At 47.4% G+C, this 21,179-nt stretch overlaps 1 protein-coding gene across 1 annotated transcript in view; it reads left to right on the top strand.

Moving 5' to 3' along the window:
* Positions 1–21,179, top strand: part of LOC123749608 (uncharacterized) — a 102,574-nt gene that overhangs the window by 58,341 nt on the left and 23,054 nt on the right. The window lies entirely within an intron of this gene.

Here is a 21,179-nt window from a genome sequence, read left to right as displayed (position 1 = left end):
CTCACAGTCATCTCTCTCCCCTGAGCTCTCACCTGTACCTGCTAGTTCTGTGTCATCTCCTATTGAACACCCTAGTTCTTCAACCTTTAAATTCCAACCACTTGGGCTAGACGGTAGATGAGTCCAACTGACTCATCTACCGGATCATCAACCCGACCTGCATTAAGCGAGACCGTCGCTTAATGCAGGTCGGCGTTCAATCCCCGACCGTCCAAGTGGTTGGGCACCATTCCTTCCCTCGTCCCATCCCAAATCCTTATCCTGACCCGCTTCCCAGTGCTATATAGTTGTAATGGCTTGGCGCTTTCTCCTGACAATTTCCTTCTTCCCCTCAATAGTTTTTGTGTTGTTCTCCGTGTCACGTGCTGCCATCTGTGTTCAACGAGGCAAGGCTCAGCTGTGACGTCCCCCCCCCTCAGGTCCTGACACGGGTCTTACTGCATATCTCCTTGCTGGAGCTGCATATTAGAGGGTTGGTCTAATGTAGGTTTATACAGAATTCAGAAGGTCTCTGTGTTCAGGTTCTTGAAAACTATTACAATATTTTTTACTTTGTAGTATGCTTCAAACATTAACTTGTTAACGTGTTCTTCAAGTGTTCTAGCCTGCCTAACTGAACATCTAACGTGATCTTTAAGTGTTCTAGCCTGCCTAACTGAACATCTAACGTGTTCTTCAAGTGTTCTAGCCTGCCTAACTGAACATCTAGCGTGATCTTCAAGTGTTCTAGTCTGCCTAACTGAACATCTAACGTGATCTTCAAGTGTTCTAGTCTGCCTAACTGAACATCTAACGTGTTCTTCAAGTGTTCTAGCCTGCCTAACTGAACATCTAACGTGATCTTCAAGTGTTCTAGTCTGCCTAACTGAACATCTAACGTGTTCTTCAAGTGTTCTAGCCTGCCTAACTGAGCATCTAACGTGATCTTCAAGTGTTCTAGCCTGCTTAACTGAACATCTCCGACATACATGGAGGCGTCTCCTACTTAGTCTCTCCATTCCCTGGAGTTTTCTTTCCATTTTCTATACTCATTTCTTGGAATTAGATAAGACAAAATTCTAGCAATCATCTAGGAGGCAGAGATGAATCCACCTCCATGTAGGTCTCCATGTAGGTCTCCATGTAGGTCTCCATGTAGGTCTCCATGTAGGTCTCCATGTAGGTCTCCATGTAGGTCTCCATGTACTCCTGCAGTCATCAGCGCATTCTTTATTTTTTACCAATCCATTTCATCTGCGTTTATTTACTGCTAACATTATATAATTGTTACAATTTCTTGTTAATGTGTTGCGACAAACGTCATCACTTCAGGTTCTTCCCTCTCAGTGTGTGAATCTTTGTTTCCTAGCCGAGAGGTATTCCCCTCCAGCCGCCCCTCAGTGTGTTCTCATCTTCGTGTAAGAGCCCTTCATGTGGGACAAGGTCAAACGCTCTCTGGTAATCATGTAACACGCAGTAAGCCCACCCTTCACTCCAGCTGTCTGTCAGCGGCAGTTTTGGTGTGTGCGTGTGAGGCCTGGAGTGTGTCGTCACCCCTGGAGGGAGCACAGCTGGCTCACCTCTCCCTCCACCTGCCCTGGAGGGTGAGTGGAGCACAGCTGGCTCACCTCTCTCTCCTCCTGCCCTGGAGGGTGAGTGGAGCACAGCTGGCTCACCTCTCCCTCCACCTGCCCTGGAGGGTGAGTGGAGCACTGCTGGCTCACCTCTCCCTCCTCCTGCCCTGGAGGGTGAGTGGAGCACAGCTGGCTCACCTCTCCCTCCTCCTGCCCTGGAGGGTGAGTGGAGCACAGCTGGCTCACCTCTCCCTCCTCCTGCCCTGGAGGGTGAGTGGAGCACAGCTGGCTCACCTCTCCCTCCACCTGCCCTGGAGAGAGAGTGGAGCTGACTGAAGAGAGCAAGAGTGAGCAAGAGTGAGGAAGATGGTGGTGTGAGCAAAATACCGTAATGTCCCCCAAGGGTCAGTAAGAAGAATTACATTGTATTAAATTTCCGTGACCAACGTTCCTAAACAGATCGATGCCCTCATCTCGCTGTTTGTAGCTGGAGCGAATCTTACGAGAACATAACTTAAAAAGGATTTAAAAAGCTGTGAGAAATCTTGTACAAGCTGTAAGAGTAGTGTGAGAAGTACATACTCGTACTCAGCCACAATAAGTGTGAGATGATGAGAGGTGCAAGACAAGAGCCTGTGTACCCTTGACGCCAGACAAGGAAGCAGCTCCAAGGGCTTAGGTACAGGAAAGGTACCAATAGGTTGTCCTTCACGCTTGGAACATTCACAAAGACTCAGGCAAACAGCTTAACATCAATGGTGTATGTAAGAGTTATTCCTGTTAACACGAACTCATTCAGGAGTCTATATATCACGTATGTGAGACCAGTATTTGTGTATGCAGGCAATCATCGAACTTGTACTTATTGCAATAAGGAACCTCGTAATGGTCGAATGATTAGGGTGTATAGAATAAATATATCTCCTAAAATATGAAGAGAGTTTTATAGAAATACATGCCATCATGTTGGAGAATTAATACACAGAGGGAACATAGCCACACCATACAAGATAATTAGAAGTATCAACAAGGAAGGTCAAGACGGGATGTTTGACTTGGGAAAGAACACTATAAGGGGACATAACCGGAAACTGGATTCCTGAATGGTTCCAACATATTTTTATGAGAATGCAATGCATAAAATGGAATTGCCAGCAGAGAATTAATAGTGATGAGGAGGGCCCTGGAGATAAAGCTCCTGGGCTCCACACACACACACACACGAATCTAAAGATTAGCTGGAAGACAGAAGAGTTAGGGGGGACATGATCACCACATTCAAGATTCTGAAGGGAATTGATAGGGTAGATAAAGACAGGCTATTTAACACAAGGGGCACACGCACAAGGGGACACAGGTGGAAACTGAGTGCCCAAATTAGCCACAGAGATATTAGAAAGAACTTTTTAGTGTCAGAGTAGTTGACAAATAGAATGCATTAGGAAGTGATGTGGTGGAGGCTGACTCCATACACAGTTTCAAGTATAGATATGATAGAGCCCAATAGGCTCAGGAATCTGTACACCTGTTGATTGACGGTTGAGAGGCGGGACCAAAGAGCCGGAGCTCAACCCCCACAAGCACAACTAGGTGAGTACAACTAGGTGAGTACACACACACACACACACACACACACACACACACACACACACACACACACACACACACACACACACACACACACACACATTCAGGAACCTGTGTAAGGAATCATTCAGAATCTTGTATACCACATATGTAAAACCAATCCTGGAGTATGCGGCCCCCAGCATGGAGCCAGTACCTTATCAAGCACAAGACGAAGCTGGAAAAAGTTCAGAGGTATGCCACTAGACTAGTCCCGGAGCTAAGAGGCATGAGTTACGAGGAAAGGCTCCGAGAGATGCAATTTACGACACTGGAAGACAGAGGAGTAGGGGGAGATATGATCACTACCTACAAAATCCTCAGGGGTATTGACAGGGTAGACAAGGATAAACTATTCAACACTGGTGGTACGCGAGCAAGGGGACACAGGTGGAAACTGAGTACCCAAATGAGCCACAGGGACGTTAGAAAGAACTTTTTCAGTGTCAGAGTAGTTAACAGATGGAATGAATTAGGGAGTGATGTGGTGGAGGCTGACTCCATACACAGTTTCAAATGTAGATATGATAGAGCCCAGTAGGCTCAGGAATCTGTACACCAGTTGATTGACGGTTGAGAGGCGGGACCAAAGAACCCCTAACTCTTCTGTCTCCCAGTAACGTGAGGTTTAATTCCCGTAGTCTCTCCTTGTAGCTCATACCCCTCAGTTTGGGTATTATTCTGGGGGCAAGCCTTTGAACCTTTTCCAGTTTAGTCTTATGCTTGACTAGATATGAACTCCATGCTGGAGCCGCATACTCCAGGATTGGTCTGACATATGTGATATACAAAGTTCTGAACTGATTCCTTACACAAGTTTCTAAATACCGTCCTTATGTTGGCCAACCGGACATATGCCGCTGATGTTATCCTCTTGATATGAGCTTCAGAGGACAGGTCTGGCGTGATATCAACCCCCAGGTCTTTCTGTCTCTTTGACTCTTGAAGTATTTCATCTCCCAAATGATATCTTGTATCTGGTCTCCTGCTCCCTACACCTATCTTCATTACATTACATTTGCTTGGGTTAAACTCTAACAACCATTTGTTCGACCATTTCTGCAGCTTTTCCAGGTCTTCTTGAAGCCTCAAGTTGTCCTCCTCTGTCTTAATCATTCCCATAATTTTGGCGTCGTCAGCAAACATTGAGAGGAATAAGTCTATACCCTCTGGGAGATCATTTAAGTATATCAGAAACAGGATAGGTCCAAGTACAGAGCCCTGTGGGACTCCACTGGTGATTTCACACCGATCTGAGGTCTCACCCCCTCACTGTAATTCTCTGCTTCCTATTGCTTAAGTACTCCCTTATCCACTGGATCACCTTACCAGTTACTCCTGCCTGTCTCTTCAGCTTATGTACCAGCCTCGTATGGGGTACTGTCACAGGAGTAACTGAATTCTATGACCAGGCAACACAAATCAGGCAAGAAAGGGAAGGGTGGGCAAATTGCATATTTTTGGATTGCCAGACAGCCTTTGACTCAGTACCACAAGCGCTGTACTAGTGCACTGTACTAGTGCACAGTGCACAAGCTGGAGATACCTTGAGAGAGATGCAGGCGGTAGTGAAAGTGAAGGTACTCCACTGGATAAGGGAGTATCTAAGCAACAGAAGACAGCGAGTCACTGTGAGGGGTAGGCCTCAGAGTGGCTTGGCATCACCAGTAGAGACCCGCAGTGTTCAGTCCTAAGACCTATACTGTTTCTAATATATTTAAATGATCTCCCAGAGGGAATAGACTCGTTCCTCTAAATGTTTGCTGATGTGTAAGGAATCATTCAGAAAATAAAAAGAGAATAAATGAACCGAAAATTATGAGGAGGATTAAGACAGAGGAAGATAGTATGATACTACAAGATGACCTAGACAAACTGAAGGAATGGTCCAACAAATAGCTACTAAAGTTCAACCCAAGTAAATGTAAGGTGATGAATCTAGGGGTAGGAAATAGGAGGCCAGACACTGGAAACAGAATGGGAGATGAAGTCCTTCATGAAAAGGACAGAGAAAGATCTAAGGGTTGATATCAAGTCAAACCTGTCTCCTGAATCCCACATCAAAAGAATAAAATCGGCGGCGTATACGAGGCTGGATAACATCAGAACTGCCTTCAGGAACCTGTGTAAGGAATCATTCAGAACCATGTATACCACATAAGTAAGACCAATCTGGAGTATGCGGCCACGGCATGGAGCCCGTACCTTGTCAAGCACAAGGAAAACGAAGTTGGAAAAAGTTCAGAGGTATGCCGCTAGACTAGTCCCAGAACTAAGAGGCATGAGTTATGAGGAATGGCTGCGTGAACTGCACCTCACGTCGCTGGAAGACAGAAAAGCTATGGTAGACATCATTACCACATACAAAATTCTGAGGGGAATTGACTGGATAGACAAGGATAGATTATTTAGCACGGGTGGTACGCGAACAAGGGGACACGGGTGGAAACTGAGTACCCACATGAGCCACAGAGACATTAGAAAAAAACGTTTTCAGTGTCAGAGTAGTTAGTAAATGGAATGCACTAGGAAATGATGTGGTGTAGGCTGGCTCCATACACAGTTTCAAATATAAATATGATTGAGCTCGTTGACCAGACCACACACTAGAAATTGAAGGGACGACGACGTTTCGGTCCGTCCTGGACCATTCTCAAGTCGATTGTGATGAGGAGGTAGGGACAGGCAATAAATAGGCAAGAGAGAGCTGAGGAGGAAATTCAGGTGTAGGGGATAGTAGTAATGAGAACTGCAGCAGGCCTATTGGCCCATACGAGGCAGCTCCTATTATAACCACCGAAGGAGATAGTAATAGGAAAAAAGAAGAGGATAGCAAGGGAGCGTAGGAGAAGACAATGAACAGAAAAAGGGAGAAGAGAGAAAGAAAAGGAAAGAGAAAGAAAGAAATGGAAGGGGGAAAGCTTATGTTAAGTCACGTTTGTTAGAAAGATTAGAGCATTTGAGTATATATTTGAGCATTTCCCTTTCACAGTATATACTCAAATGCTCTAATCTTTCTAACAAACGTGACTTAACATAAGCTTTCCCCCTTCCATTTCTTTCTTTCTCTTTCCTTTTCTTTCTCTCTTCTCCCTTTTTCTGTTCATTGTCTTCTCCTACGCTCCCTTGCTATCCTCTTCTTTTTTCCTATTACTATCTCCTTCGGTGGTTATAATAGGAGCTGCCTCGTATGGGCCAATTGGCCTGCTGCAGTTCTCATTACTACTATCCCCTACACCTGACTTTCCTCCTCAGCTCTCACTTGCCTATTTATTGCCTGTCCCTACCTCCTCATCACAATCGACTTGAGAATGGTCCAGGACGGACCGAAACGTCGTCGTCCCTTCAATTTCTAGTGTGTGGTCTGGTCAACATACTTCAGCCACGTTATTGTGACTCATCGCCTGCATGATTGAGCTCGAGAAGCTCAGGAATCTGTACACAAATAGATTTACGGTTAAGAGGCGGGAATAAAGAGCCAAAGCTCAACCTCCGTAAGCACAATTAGGAGAGTAAACTAGGTGAGTACACACACAGTGGGGCCTAGCGGCTGAGCAGGCAGTGCTCGGGGGTCATAGTCCTAAGGGCCAAGGTTCGATTCCCGGCCGAGGCAGAAACAAATAGCATTTCTTTCACCCTGGTGCCATGTTCACATAGCATTAAATAGGTACGTGGGAGTTAGACAGCTGTTACGGGCTGCTTACTGTGTGTGTGTGTGTACTCACCTAATTGGTGAGTACACACACACTGTGTGTGTGTGGGGGGGGGGGGGGAAATAGTTAGTAGTTAGTAACAGTTGATTGATTGACAGTTGAGAGGCGGGCCGAAAAAGCAGAGCTCAACCTCCGCAAGCACAACTAGGTGAATACAACTTGGTGAATACACACACACACACACACACACACACACACACACACACGTAAGGGGCCTCGTAGCTTGGTGGATAGCGCGCAGGACTCGTAATTCTGTGGCGCGGGTTCGATTCCCGCACGAGGCAGAAACAAATGGGCAAAGTTTCTTTCACCCTAAGTGCCCCTGTTACCTAGCAGTAAATAGGTACCTGGGAGTTAGTCAGCTGTCACGGGCTGCTTCCTGGGGTGTGTGTGTGTGTGTGGTGTGGGGGGGAAAAAAAAAGTAGTTTGTAAACAGTTGATTGACAGTTGAGAGGCGGGCCGAAAGAGCAAAGCTCAACACCCGCAAAAACACAACTAGTAAACACACACACACACACACACACACGAACAAACATACACATGTGAGGAATCATTTAGAACCTTGAATACCACATATGTCAGGCCAATCCTGGAGCTCTAGCGTGAAGTCCATTCCTAGTCAAGCACAAGACAATGTCGGAGAATGTTCAATAGTATGTCACCAGATTAGTTCCAGAACTACGAGGTGAGAGTTAAGAGGCAATGCTGCGTGAACTGAATATCACGTCGCTGGAAGATAGAAAAGTTACGGGAGACGTGATCACTCCATACAAAATTCTCAGGGAATTAATAGACTATTTAACACCGGTGATACTCGCACTAAGGGACATAGGTGGAAACAGAGTACGGAAATGAGCCAAAGAGATATCAGACATAATTTTTGTCAGTGTCAGAGTAGTTAACAAATGGAATGCACTAGCCAGTAATGTGGTGGAGGCTGACTCCATACACAGTTTCAAATGTAGATATGATAGAGCCCAATAGGCTCAGGAATTTGAACAGGAGTTGATTGACAGTTGAGAGGCGGGATCAAAAACCCGGAGCTTAAACCCCGCAAGCACAACTAGGCTAGTACATATTTGACCTCTCAACAATGGAAGACATTAGACACTGTTGAGACATGATTACAACACATAACATTCTCAGAATTATAAGTTGAAGTTCCAGGTTGATAGAGATGAGACGAAGCTCTGGAGCTTCGTTCAGACGACTGCACCAATGTTGGCCCGGGAACTGCCAGGCATTTAGTAAGAGAAACGACTGAAAACGGACCTAACAACGCTAAAAATGAGAAACGAGAGATAAGTGATATGATAGACAGTTATTATTTACTGAAATATTGCTATTATATAAAAAATGGATGAATTCTTTACAATGAAAGATCTTTAAGAAATGATAGATGTGCCATAGAAATATGAGAGCGTAAGTGTCGTAAAAAATGCGATACACAGAAAAAGGAGCATTGGAACCCAACCAAACATTCAGCTTCACACGAAGATTTGTCAGGTGAAAAATTCCAAGAATATAGAGATAAATCTCTAATTAACGTTTACTCATTGTAGAGGCAGAGCCTGGAGGTCACCCCGGCCTACAGCTCCCGGACCCGCCTCTCATCGCCATCTTCCTAAACGTGTAACTATGTAATGGAGGAAGATACAAACTGTAACTAGCACACCACAAATATAAATTGCCTATCCTGTAGGAGACTGAGGTCACGGTAGCCGAGCCATTATGTGACAACGTAACACTTATCACCACCAGTCACAGGATGTCACACGATAATAAATGATCGAAACTAAATAGGAAAATGTTCGGATCAATCTTAAGGCAGGGCGGGGTCCATGAAATTAAGCGCGATTCTATAGGCAGAATCCGATGGTGTAAACATATGAAACAAACCCTTAGGGCGCATTACGCGTCCGAATGAGCAGTGTTGCCGGGTCCGGTTGAGCAGTGTTGCCGGGTCCGGTTGAGCAGTGTTGCCGGGTCCGGTTGAGCAGTGTTGCCGGGTCCGGTTGAGCAGTGTGGCCGGGTCCGGTTGAGCAGTGTTGCTGGGTCCGGTTGAGCAGTGTTGCCGGGTCCGGTTGAGCAGTGTTGCCGGGTCCGGTTGAGCAGTGTTGCCGGGTCCGGTTGAGCAGTGTTGCCCCACAAACACCTGCAGCCAGCACAGTCGCTCACCGTATGTGGGACGATGAAAGTGACGAGGTTACGACAGCAGGCGCCGCCCACCTGGCCTTCACAGTCACACAATACTGTAGTGTGGGTGGTGGCCTCCAGTACTGTAGTGTGGGTGGTGGCCTCCAGTGCTGTAGTGTGGGTGGTGGCCTCCAGTGCTGTAGTGTGGGTGGTGGCCTCCAGTACCGTAGTGTGGGTGGTGGCTTCCAGTGCTGTAGTGAGGGTGGTGGCCTCCAGTGCTGTAGTGTGGGTGGTGGCCTCCAGTACTGTAGTGTGGGTGGTGGCCTCCAGTACTGTAGTGTAGGTGGTGGCCTCCAGTACTGTAGTGTGGGTGGTGGCCTCCAGTACTGTAGTGTGGGTGGTGGCCTCCAGTACTGTAGTGTGGGTGGTGGCCTCCAGTACTGTAGTGTAGGTGGTGGCCTCCAGTACTGTAGTGTGGGTGGTGGCCTCCAGTACTGTAGTGTAGGTGGCGGCCTCCAGTACTGTAGTGTGGGTGGTGGCCTCCAGTACTGTAGTGTGGGTGGTGGCCTCCAGTACTGTAGTGTGGGTGGTGGCCTCCAGTACTGTAGTGTGGGTGGTGGCCTCCAGTACTGTAGTGTAGGTGGTGGCCTCCAGTACTGTAGTGTGGGTGGTGGCCTCCAGTACTGTAGTGTAGGTGGCGGCCTCCAGTACTGTAGTGTGGGTGGTGGCCTCCAGTACTGTAGTGTGGGTGGTGGCCTCCAGTACTGTAGTGTAGGTGGCGGCCTCCAGTACTGTAGTGTGGGTGGTGGCCTCCAGTACTGTAGTGTGGGTGGTGGCCTCCAGTACTGTAGTGTGGGTGGTGGCCTCCAGTACTGTAGTGTGGGTGGTGGCCTCCAGTACCGTAGTGTGGGTGGCCTCCAGTACTGTAGTGTGTGTGGATGGTGGCCTCCAGTACTGTAGTGTGGGTGGTGGCCTCCAGTGCTGTAGTGTGGGTGGCCTCCAGTGCTGTAGTGTGGGTGGTGGCCTCCAGTGCTGTAGTGTGGGTGGCCTCCAGTACTGTAGTGTGGGTGGTGGCCTCCAGTACTGTAGTGTGGGTGATGGCCTCCAGTACTGTAGTGTGGGTGATGGCCTCCAGTACTGTAGTGTGGGTGGTGGCCTCCAGTACTGTAGTGTGGGTGGCCTCCAGTGCTGTAGTGTGGGTGGCGGCCTCAAGTACTGTAGTGTGTGTGGATGGTGGCCTCCAGTACTGTAGTGTGTGTGGATGGTGGCCTCCAGTACTGTAGTGTGGGTGGTGGCCTCCAGTGCTGTAGTGTGGGTGGCCTCCAGTACTGTAGTGTGGGTGGTGGCCTCCAGTACCGTAGTGTGGGTGGTGGCCTCCAGTACTGTAGTGTGGGTGGTGGCCTCCAGTACTGTAGTGTGGGTGGTGGCCTCCAGTACTGTAGTGTGGGTGGTGGCCTCCAGTACCGTAGTGTGGGTGGCCTCCAGTACTGTAGTGTGTGTGGATGGTGGCCTCCAGTACTGTAGTGTGGGTGGTGGCCTCCAGTGCTGTAGTGTGGGTGGCCTCCAGTGCTGTAGTGTGGGTGGTGGCCTCCAGTGCTGTAGTGTGGGTGGCCTCCAGTACTGTAGTGTGGGTGGTGGCCTCCAGTACTGTAGTGTGGGTGATGGCCTCCAGTACTGTAGTGTGGGTGATGGCCTCCAGTACTGTAGTGTGGGTGGTGGCCTCCAGTACTGTAGTGTGGGTGGCCTCCAGTGCTGTAGTGTGGGTGGTGGCCTCCAGTGCTGTAGTGTGGGTGGCCTCCAGTACTGTAGTGTGGGTGGTGGCCTCCAGTACTGTAGTGTGGGTGATGGCCTCCAGTACTGTAGTGTGGGTGGTGGCCTCCAGTACTGTAGTGTGGGTGGTGGCCTCCAGTACTGTAGTGTAGGTGGTGGCCTCCAGTACTGTAGTGTGGGTGGTGGCCTCCAGTACCGTAGTGTGGGTGGCCTCCAGTACTGTAGTGTGTGTGGATGGTGGCCTCCAGTACTGTAGTGTGGGTGGTGGCCTCCAGTGCTGTAGTGTGGGTGGCCTCCAGTGCTGTAGTGTGGGTGGTGGCCTCCAGTGCTGTAGTGTGGGTGGCCTCCAGTACTGTAGTGTGGGTGGTGGCCTCCAGTACTGTAGTGTGGGTGATGGCCTCCAGTACTGTAGTGTGGGTGATGGCCTCCAGTACTGTAGTGTGGGTGGTGGCCTCCAGTACTGTAGTGTGGGTGGCCTCCAGTGCTGTAGTGTGGGTGGTGGCCTCCAGTGCTGTAGTGTGGGTGGCCTCCAGTACTGTAGTGTGGGTGGTGGCCTCCAGTACTGTAGTGTGGGTGATGGCCTCCAGTACTGTAGTGTGGGTGATGGCCTCCAGTACTGTAGTGTGGGTGGTGGCCTCCAGTACTGTAGTGTGGGTGGTGGCCTCGAGTATCGTAGTGTGGATGGTGGGCCTCCAGTACTGTAGTGTGGGTGGTGGCCTCCAGTACCGTAGTGTGGGTGGTGGCCTCCAGTACTGTAGTGTGGGTGGTGGCCTCGAGTATTGTAGTGTGGGTGGTGGCCTCCAGTACTGTAGTGTGAGTGGCGGCCTCCAGTACTGTAGTGTGAGTGGTGGCCTCCAGTACTGTAGTGTGGGTGGTGGCCTCGAGTATCGTAGTGTGGATGGTGGGCCTCCAGTACTGTAGTGTGGGTGGTGGCCTCCAGTACTGTAGTGTGGGTGGTGGCCTCCAGTACTGTAGTGTGGGTGGTGGCCTCCAGTACTGTAGTGTGGGTGGTGGATTCCAGTACTGTAGTGTGGGTGGTGGCCTCCAGTACTGTAGTGTGGGTGGTGGCCTCCAGTACTGTAGTGTGGGTGGTGGCCTTCAGTACTGTAGTGTGGGTGGTGGCCTCCAGTACTGTAGTGTGGGTGGCGGCCTCCAGTACTGTAGTGTGGGTGGTGGCCTCCAGTACCGTAGTGTGGGTGGTGGCCTCCAGTACTGTAGTGTGGGTGGTGGCCTCCAGTACTGTAGTGTGGGTGGTGGCCTCCAGTACTGTAGTGTGGGTGGTGGCCTCCAGTACTGTAGTGTGGGTGGTGGCCTCGAGTATTGTAGTTTGGGTGGTGGCCTCCAGTACTGTAGTGTGAGTGGCGGCCTCCAGTACTGTAGTGTGAGTGGTGGCCTCCAGTACTGTAGTGTGGGTGGTGGCTTCCAGTACCGTAGTGTGGGTGGTGGCCTCCAGTACTGTAGTGTGAGTGGTGGCCTCCAGTACTGTAGTGTGGGTGGTGGCCTCGAGTATCGTAGTGTGGGTGGTGGCCTCCAGCACTGTAATGTGAGTGGTGGCCTCCAGTACTATAGTGTGGGTGGTGGCCTCCAGTACCGTAGTGTGGGTGGTGGCTTCCAGTACTGTAGTGTGGGTGGTGGCCTCCAGTACTGTAGTGTGGGTGGTGGCCTCCAGTACTGTAGTGTGGGTGGCGGCCTCCAGTACTGTAGTGTGGGTGGTAGCCTCCAGTACTGTAGTGTGGATGGTGGCCTCCAGAACCGTAGTGTGGGTGGTGGCCTCCAGTACCGTAGTGTGGGTGGTGGCCTCCAGTACTGTAGTGTGGGTGGTGGCCTCCAGTACTGTAGTGTGGGTGGCGGCCTCCAGTACTGTAGTGTGGGTGGTGGCCTCCAGTACTGTAGTGTGGGTGGTGGCCTCCAGTACTGTAGTGTGGGTGGTGGCCTCCAGTACTGTAGTGTGGGTGGCGGCCTCCAGTACTGTAGTGTGGGTGGTGGCCTCCAGTACTGTAGTGTGGGTGGCGGCCTCCAGTACTGTAGTGTGGGTGGTGGCCTCCAGCACTGTAATGTGAGTGGTGGCCTCCAGTACTATAGTGTGGGTGGTGGCCTCCAGTACCGTAGTGTGGGTGGTGGCCTCCAGTACTGTAGTGTGGGTGGTGGCCTCCAGTACTGTAGTGTGGGTGGTGGCCTCCAGTACTGTAGTGTGGGTGGCGGCCTCCAGTACTGTAGTGTGGGTGGTGGCCTCCAGTACCGTAGTGTGGGTGGTGGCCTCGAGTATTGTAGTGTGGGTGGTGGCCTCCAGTACTGTAGTGTGGGTGGCGGCCTCCAGTACTGTAGTGTAGGTGGTGGCCTCCATTACTGCAGTGTGGGTGGTGGCCTCCAGTACTGTAGTGTGGGTGGCGGCCTCCAGTACTGTAGTGTGGGTGGTGGCCTCCAGTACTGTAGTGTGGGTGGCGGCCTCCAGTACTGTAGTGTGGGTGGCGGCCTCCAGTACTGTAGTGTGGGTGGTGGCCTCCAGTACCGTAGTGTGGGTGGTGGCCTCCAGTACTGTAGTGTGGGTGGCGGCCTCAAGTACTGTAGTGTGGGTGGTGGCCTCCAGTACCGTAGTGTGGGTGGTGGCCTCCAGTACCGTAGTGTGGGTGGTGGCCTCCAGTACCGTAGTGTGGGTGGTGGCCTCCAGTACTGTAGTGTGGGTGGCGGCCTCCAGTACCGTAGTGTGGGTGGCGGCCTCCAGTACTGCAGTGTGGGTGGTGGCCTCCAGTACTGTAGTGTGGGTGGTGGCCTCCAGTACTGTAGTGTGGGTGGTGGCCTCCAGTACTGTAGTGTGGGTTGTGGCCTCCAGTACTGTAGTGTGGGTGGCGGCCTCCAGTACTGTAGTGTGGGTGGCGGCCTCCAGTACCGTAGTGTGGGTGGTGGCCTCCAGTACTGTAGTGTGGGTGGTGGCCTCCAGTACTGTAGTGTGGGTGGTGGCCTCCAGTACCGTAGTGTGGGTGGTGGCCTCCAGTACTGTAGTGTGGGTGGCGGCCTCCAGTACCGTAGTGTGGGTGGTGGCCTCCAGTACTGTAGTGTGGGTGGCGGCCTCCAGTACTGTAGTGTGGGTGGTGGCCTCCAATACCCTAGTGTGGGTGGCGGCCTCCAGTACCGTACACACAATAAATTCTACAAAACACAGTTAAAGGGGAAAATATGAAGACTTGAAACATCACACTCAGTGCAAAAAAAGACACCACTGGGAGTCCTTTGAAGTCTTTAGTCTTTATTTGTACACCTCTTATACTTAAGACTTGTACACCTCTTACTTCCCTGTATGCACCTGCTGAACACACGCCATCACAGCTCGAAGGAACACTTGCCATGCACTTATGTCTCAACGTTGCTCTAAGCAACTGCAACCATCTAGTTCATCTGTGCAACAACTATATAACTAAAATTGTGTCAAGAGTTGAAGATACATTGCATAAAGTGCAGGTGATATCACAACGAATGCTGGCCAGACCACACACTAGAAGTTGAAGGGACGACGACGTTTCGGTCCGTCCTGGACCATTCTCAAGTCGATTGTGAGAATGGTCCTGGACGGACCGAAACGTCGTCGTCCCTTCAACTTCTAGTGTGTGGTCTGGTCAACATACTTCAGTCACGTTATTGTGACTCATCGCCTGCATCACAACGAATGTTTGGTGTAGCCATTTTGAGCAGGAGGTGATTAATAATGCCAGTAATAAACAGTGTACATAGTTGTTAGATGAGTCTTATGACAGTTCAGATCAAAAGTTAACAGGAGAGGGGGGTGAGGGGAGTGAGGGAGGGGATTATCAGGATAAAGCACCAAGCCATTACGACTATATAGCACTTGGAAGGGGTCAGGATAAGGATTTGAGATGGGACGGGGGAAGGAATGGTGCTCAACCACTTGGACGGTCGGGGATTGAACGCCGGCTTGCATGAAGCGAGACCGTCGCTCTATCGTCATTCTTTACTATAGTAAAAATCATTATAAAGTTGTGTCAACATTATCTTGGAGTGGTTGTGCTTGACAAATATGACGCTGATAGCACTTTAGAGGGTATTAAAGTATTAGTATAATCGAATAGAAAGTTGGACTTGAAGAACCTTGTAGGAACAGGAACATAATGCGAATGTTATGAATAGAATTAACAATAGAGTATTCGCAGGATTAAAAGAGGAAGTTCCATCACTCATTTGAATTAAATGTGTCTGTCACTCCTTACTGTTTCTCACACCTCTCATAAATGTCTACCTAGAAATGTGGAAGTTTCTCATTGCAGAAACCCATAAATGGTTATCTGAATGTTGAATGTAACCCATAAATTATGAAACCCATAAATGCTGAATGTAAAAGCTTATATGAATCTCAGATTGATGGTCTAAGTCCACTAAAAATACCTGCAGACTATAGAACAAGGCGGCAGTCTATCCAACCAGTTATAGATCGAATAACTGAACTATGGTCAGACCAGAAGGCTTATTTTAAGAAGACGAGAGAAAGTAAGAGGTGAAAGAACCGAAGACAGAAAGAAAGAAAGAAAGAAAGAAAGAAAGAAAGAAAGAAAGAAAGAAAGAAAGAAAGAAAGAAAGAAAGAAAGAAAGAGAAAGAAAGCAAGGACATCGCTGAAATTCTTTTTGACATCTATTCTGATGATAAAATCTTGCATTTCTGTTTTTTTGTGTGTGTGTGTTTTTTTTAGTGAAGTACAATGAGTCAATAAATTATTTGAGCTCTACAACATTGATAAAGTAAAGCTGCTGGATCACCTTCTGTTTGGTAGATCAGTTGGAAAGAAGGTTGTCTCCTGCCTGCAATGTTGACCTGCTCACTTGCAATGTTAATGAACATTTGAACCCAAACCATACCTAGAATACCGCTTTGAAATAAAAGTTGAAGAATTAAGAACCAATAAACTTATTACAACAAATGAATATATTTAGACACCGATGTCAAAGTTTTGTGTTTCAGCAGCTGAAGTAGAGGCTGTCTGATAATATAAAAGCTCTGAAAAACATCTCTCTTCTCAGTAAGTAATATAGTGCAACCAAGCAGAGTTATCTCTTCAATTTGTGAAGGCATGGAGGGCTTAGGCGCTTCACAAGAAATAATGGGTAAGGCGGCATACCTATTAGCAAAAATATATTTAGTTGATTTGAATAAAGAGACATTCCAGGAAAGTTCTTCAAATTAAAGATCTCTCTCTCTCTCTCTCTCTCTCTCTCTCTCTCTCTCTCTCTCTCTCTCTCTCTCTCTCTCTCTCTCTCTCTCTCTCTCTCTCTCTCTCTCTCTCTCTCATTCTCTCTCTCTCTCTCTCTCTCTCTCTCTCTCTCTCTCTCTCTCTCTCTCTCTCTCTCTCTCTCTCTCTCTCTCTCTCTCTCTCTCTCTCCCTCCTCTCCCTTTTAACCTCTGCATCTATCTATCTATCTATCTATCTATCTGTTTCAATCTCTCTCGCATTTCTCTCACCCTGTATCTTTCTCTGTACCTCTCTCTATCTCTCTTTCTATCTCTCTCTCTCTTTGTATCTATATCTCGGAATCTCTCTATCACAAAATAGATAATTATCTACCATTGCCGTGTGGGTGGACGCCGGTGGAGGGAGCTTCGCGGTGTAAAATATTTTATAAAAATAGATTTGTTATCCATTTGCTTTGAGGGCAGAGTTCTGTAGCTCTGGAACAATGAACAAGTCGCGAACACGACTTGGTAATGGTAATGATTACGTGATACATAGACGACGTTTCCGTCCCAGATGGACCGAAACGTCGTCGTTTTTTCACTTTCTGATGTGTGGTCTGGTCATCATATCTTCAGCCACGTTATTGTGTCTCATCGTCTGCGTTATTTTGAAATGTTTGTTTTCAAAATATTTAGCTGAGTAGCCGGCGGGCAGTGCCATAATCGTCGTGGGGGTCAGAATGTGACCCTGGCACGCTGTTCCCTTTTAAATTCTGGCGACACCTACCAGCCTATGTTCATCCCCTACCCCAGACCATTCCCTCTGCCAATTTGGGTGAGTCTAGTCCGAACCGTCTGGGCTCCAACCTTGGCCATACAAACACTTAAATAAACAATCAGACAAACAGGTAAACATTCTGGAAAATTTCCTTATTAAGACTACTCAATAGGTTGGTCGATAGAGCTACGGCCTCACACACGTTGGGTCCGCGGTTCGAGTCTCCTAGAGCCCAGGTGAATGGAAGGCAGACATTCTCTCTGATAGTATAGATATATTTATATTTACCTAAGTTCGTCTATATATATTATTAGAGCAAAGCAAAATAATTTTCTCCATCGATGATGCAACACACATACTGGAGTGATGTGTGACATCTCACGGCTGTCAGACCTAACCTAACCATCCTGGCCTGTCCCTCGCTAAGGGCAGTTCTGTAGTTTATTGCATTACATTATTATGTACATAAAAGCCTATTATTATGGGCTGCAGGAACTGGAACGCAGACGAACGCACGCTGAGGCAGCGGCCCGCTCTTCTGGTCGTTCGTAGCGTCACTAAACTCTTGTACTGAAGTGCCCCAACCTAACCAACCCCAGGACCCACCAACTAAAAACAGGACATCACGTCCATTTCGCACTCTATCACCACTTTTTGTACATCAGCTTTTGGCCTTAGGTAAAATATACGTCCAAATACGACGTGTTATTAGGAGAGCGGGTTGCCGGCAGTGTATTAGAACACCAGTGATCTGAGCAGTTGGTCACGACCTAAATCTTCCTAAAAAACCTACACAAGGAACAGAAAAATTAACTTCTGAAGCATATTAAGTCTGAAACATGTGCCTTTGAGGAAAGCCAGAAAGAGGTCCAACGTAGAAAGAGAACGCAGACAACACTACAAACGAAGAAAAAAATAACGGAAATGCTTAAGCAGACACGACTTTCCATACAAAGAAGGAATAATTTAAACAGGGAAACTGAAGAAATCGAACAGAGACTGAAGCATTCATATCAGATTGAAGAAAGGCAACTAGAACAGAAAGCAATTCAAGAAATAAAGAAAAACCCAAAATACTTTTTCACATATGCGAAATCAAACGCAAAAACCACTGCCTGTACTTGACCTATTCGTACGAGTAAAGGTTCATACACGGAGGATGACAAAGAAATCAGTGAAATCCTAAAAAAAGCAGTATGGGACAAATGTTTAGTACTCCAAAAAAAAAAAAACAGCATGAACGTGGAAGATCCGGACAACTTCTTTATGAGTGACATCCAAAACCCCTGTAAATATAACTGATATCAACACGAGCGTGGCAGATTTTGAAAGATAAATTGACAATATGCCTATGCACTCAGCCTAGGGGTCAGACTCATTGAATTAAATTTGTATAAAGAAATGCAAGGTGCCAGTAACGCAGGCACCCAGTATAGTGTGGAGGAAGAGCTTGGACACGGGGGAGATACCAGATGCGCTTAAATCAGCAGACATTGCCCCTCTACACAAAGGAGGGAGCAAAGCATTGACAAAGAATTATAGAGCAGTTGCACTAACGTCTCACATAATATAAGCATTTGAGAGAGTGATCAGGAGTCAGGTCACTAGTTTCATGGAAACCAATGACCTTCACAACCTAGGCCAACATGGATTTAGAGCGGAAAGATCATGCTTCTCACAGCTACTTGACCATTACTACAAAATCACTGAGGCATTAGAAGAAAAACAGAATGCAGATGTGGTATACACGGACTTTGCAAAAGCATTCGATAAATGTGACCATGAGAGTGATAGCACACAAAATGAGGTCAATGGGAATAACTGGTAAAGTAGGACGCTGGATACTCAGTTTTCTGTCGAACAGAACACAAAGAGTAACAGTCAATCATATAAAACCGAGTCCAAGTGCAGTTAAAAGCTCTGTACCCCTGGGTTCAGACCTTGCACCGCTGCTTTTCCTTATTCTCTTATCAGATATAGACTCAAATACAAATCACAGTTTCGTATCATCCTTTGCAGATGATACAAAAATCAGCATGAAAATTACCTCTGTTGAAGACATTGAAAAACTACAAGCAGATATTAATAAAGTTTTTGACTGGGCAGCAGGCAATTACATGATGTTTAACAATGATAAATTCCAGGTACTCAGGTACGATAAAAATGAGGACCTTAAACATAGTACAGGGTACAAAAAAAAAATCAAATCTACCTATAGTAAGAAAACTGAATGTAAAGGATTTGAGAATAATGATGTCTGACGACCTAATGTGTTGACATGTATGCCGATGTCAAGTCATTAATCCTGCTGCTTAGGCAGCTTGCTGTTTTGGCCTTCAGCGTTAGTTCTTTTTTAATGATATACTGTGCACCTCTTCCTTTGTGTGCTGTGTCCCATATAAGAAAAAACCAAATACAAAAGAATTTTCCATTAATTATATGTTTGTTTTTCAGGTTATTATTGTGTGTTATTAGTATCATCTTAACTCTTGTGGGTTGTGAAAATACATTTATGTGTATTTTAGTTTGTGTTTGATAGGGTATTAGGTATGCTTAGGGGTGCCTTCTCGCCATGCCCTGTGGCTGGGGGGATTGGCGCCCTGAAGCTACATAAACACCCTATACCCCCCAAAGTGGCAAGGGAAGTTAGGGGACAAGACTCGCAATTTAAACTTCCACAATAAAATAACGCAAATTGGAATCTGACAGTAATTTACGGTAGAGGAACTCCAAGTGTTTTAACGGGGAGATGTTTAACGTCGCGTTAACGGAGATCTATGCTATTGGCCGATAGCACAGTCTTTCACGTTCAGCAAGGACAGGCAACAACTTCATAATGAGGGGTCCAGTCTGGGCCTCCGGCTTCCAGGTGGCTTCCCTCTGTGTTTCACTGTTCTCTTAAATCGACCAATGGCGTGGTAGGTCCATGGTGCCTCCACGAATCACAGGCTTGGCTCGGATGGCGTGGTACACGCACGACGTCACAGCCAGGCCTATTTGTTTACACAAGTGGCGAGGGCCATTAGTCTTCTATGGCCCCAAACCTTTCCACTACCACGAAACTCTATTTCTGAATATTTGCATCTTTATAATTTCTTCTGTAATATACATTACATAGGCGCTCTCTATCTTACTAAAAATGCCACGACGGCCATGATTTTATCTGACAGCTGATAACATATGCTGCCCATATATATATACCCTACAAGGTACACCCAAGGTATACCTCGTAGGGTATATAATAACGAGCATAGCTTTTTTTTGCAGGGATATTCCTGCACGAGCCCTAAGCCTCTGGCTGGCTCACTAAGTGTTGCTTGTTTCTGTTTTACTTGGGCGGAGTATGAGTAATTATGACTCGTGTGGTCGCTTCAGCAAGATTTTGCCATATGTGTTTAACAACTTCTTCTGCTCTATTGAATCTAAGTTGAACTCTTAATGGGTTTGTAACTGTGCACTGTGTTAAATAATGTTCCAGTGGTCTGTTGGGCAGGTGCACTCGATCTGTGCTACCTTACCTTGAGGCTACCTTGAGGTGCTTCCGGGGCTTAGTGTCCCCGCGGCCCGGTCGTCGACCAGGCCTCCTGGTTGCTGGACTGATCAACCAGGCTGTTAGACGTGCACTCAAAGAAAAGTTACAAAATGACGGTGTGCACTCTCCACCACACATTTTAAGCTAGCTGGTGTTGTGACCACTCACATCATGTGAACGATATTCTATTGTGCACCCCATACTCATTTTGTGAGTGATAGTGTATTGTGCACCCCATACTCATTTTGTGAGTGATAGTGTATTGTGCACCCCATACTCATTTTGTGAGTGATAGTGTATTGTGCACCCCATACTCATTCTGTGAGTGATAGTGTATTGTGCACCCCATACTCATTCTGTGAGTGATAGTGTATTGTGCACCCCATACTCATTCTGTGAGTGATAGTGTATTGTGCACCCCATACTCATTCTGTGAGTGATAGTGTATTGTGTACCCCATACTCATTCTGTGAGTGATAGTGTATTGTGCACCCCATACTCATTCTGTGAGTGATAGTGTATTGTGCACCCCATACTCATTCTGTGAGTGATAGTGTATTGTGCACCCCATACTCATTCTGTGAGTGATAGTGTATTGTGCACCCCATACTCATTTTGTGAGGGATAGTGTATTGTGCACCCCATACTCATTCTGTGAGTGATAGTGTATTGTGCACCCCATACTCATTCTGTGAGTGATATTCTATTCAACATAAGAACATAAGAGTGAAGGTAACTGCAGAAGGCCTATTGGCCCATACGAGGCAGCTCCTATTTATATCCACTCAAACTCATTCATATATATGGCTAGGCTATGCAAACAATCTAACAATGTTTAAAAATCAAGGGATCTTACTTATGTTATGTTATGTGGTAATTGCTTCCACAAATCAAT

The sequence above is a fragment of the Procambarus clarkii genome, chromosome 4 (assembly GCF_040958095.1).
Source record: "Procambarus clarkii isolate CNS0578487 chromosome 4, FALCON_Pclarkii_2.0, whole genome shotgun sequence".
In the NCBI taxonomy this organism is placed as follows: domain Eukaryota; kingdom Metazoa; phylum Arthropoda; class Malacostraca; order Decapoda; family Cambaridae; genus Procambarus; species Procambarus clarkii.
Note: the sequence above shows the minus strand (reverse complement) of the source record. Positions and strands in the feature narration are given on the sequence as shown.